Source organism: Polistes canadensis, unplaced genomic scaffold, assembly GCF_001313835.1.
Source record: "Polistes canadensis isolate GaletaPanama2010 unplaced genomic scaffold, ASM131383v1 scaffold_194, whole genome shotgun sequence".
Lineage (NCBI taxonomy): Eukaryota > Metazoa > Arthropoda > Insecta > Hymenoptera > Vespidae > Polistes > Polistes canadensis.
Window position 1 is genome coordinate 261,049 of NW_014569741.1, and position 1,655 is coordinate 262,703.

Here is a 1,655-nt window from a genome sequence, read left to right on the forward strand (position 1 = left end):
TAAGATTAATATAATAATTTTTTATAATATTTAAAATAATTGAATTAAGTTTATTAATATATTTAAAAAATGAGAATGAGAGAGAGATTGGGCAATGTATATTTTGAGCATGTTTTTCGTACATTGCTGGGTCAATCTCTAGAATGCCCAAAGGGTTTTGGTCAATCTAGAATATATGCTTCAGTTGGTTGCGTTTAGAACATGGGACGAGAGTGGGAGGGAGTAAGGGAAGTGTTTTTAAGCTCGTATAAGTAAAACAAACTGTGAATATTGAAAAATCTGTACACTATGTTAGTAACATGTTTTGATCAATCTTTAAAATTTTCATGGGGTGGGAGGGGTGAGAGGAAAGGTAGGTCATACAAGTGTATTTAACTATATATACATATATATACTTCTTTAATTAAAATTCTTCATTCGAGATGTGTTTTGAAGTATTGATTTTTCTGAACAACTGAAAAAATAATTTTCCATAACCTTAACGTGTTTAAAAATGAACGAATCACTTCGTAACATTAGAACGTGAGAATAAAAATACATTTGAAAAAACTGGTTAATAGAAAGAAAAATAAAAAGAGGTGGCGGTGAGAGGGGGCAGAGGAGAGGAGGGATGGTATAAATTTAAAGATCGCACACTAAGGACGAGGATATTTTCGGTACTAAAATGGATTGATTCAGGGACACACTATATATCCTTAAGACTTTTCCTTTTTCCTTTTCCTTGCGTCCCTTTTTCCGAAGAAGGTCAAAGAGATAAGACTTTGCTGAAAACATGTAGAATAGAATAGGATAGACAAAAAGAAGAATAAAACATTTGGTTAGACGTGTTAAGGAAAGAGAAAAATTCCCCTTAAAAAAGGGAAAGAAAAAAAGAAAGGGACAAAAGATAGAAGAAAAAAAGGGGTTAGAAAGAAGAACGACTCGTATAGGTAAGATTCGAACCAAACTGTGTTGGTGGAAGATGGAACGTAGGAACAGAGAAAAAAAAAAAAAAAAGTTAAAAAGAAGAAAAAAAAGAAAAAAAAGGAAGATAGAAATGGAGATGGAAAAGGAAGAAGGAGAACATCGAAGGTGAGACTACGAAGAACGTGTTAGATTCTACGAAACGTGTGGATCAGACACATAGAAAACCATAGAGAGAGAGAGAGAGAGAGAGTGAGTGAGAGAGAAAATGAGATTGAGAAAGAAGATGAGAGGATCGAACAACCCGATATCGATAGCCTATACGATTCCTTTTCCACACGTATACATAGAGACTATTTTATTCGATCGGCTGAAAGAGAATTACTTTCTCTCGTGGCTAGCCGCACACCCCCTTTCTCAATCCTCCCCCTCCTCCTCCTCCTCCTCTAACTCCACCTCCACCCCAACCCAAAGAAACCAAGAAAAAGAAAGACGAAAAATTGTCGAGATAGAAAATGATATAATTTTTTGTTGCACAGGATTTTATATAATATAATAAAATAATCTTATATGTGTTGCATATAGAAATTTTCAATTGGGTTTTAAAAATGATAAACAAAATTGTTTCTATATAATTTAATTATTAATATTCTTGTCGAGAAATAAATATTATTAATATAAGTATCAAAGGGAATTAGAGACGGTTGTTAAATCTTATGAACAATTTATTTGGAACCAGTTGTGTGAACAAT

The 1,655-nt window shown here is 32.9% G+C and overlaps 1 protein-coding gene across 1 annotated transcript in view; it reads right to left on the reverse strand.

Moving 5' to 3' along the window:
- Positions 1-1,655, reverse strand: part of LOC106789645 (neuropilin and tolloid-like protein 2) — a 15,727-nt gene that overhangs the window by 1,040 nt on the left and 13,032 nt on the right. The gene's annotated exons all lie outside the window — the stretch shown is intronic.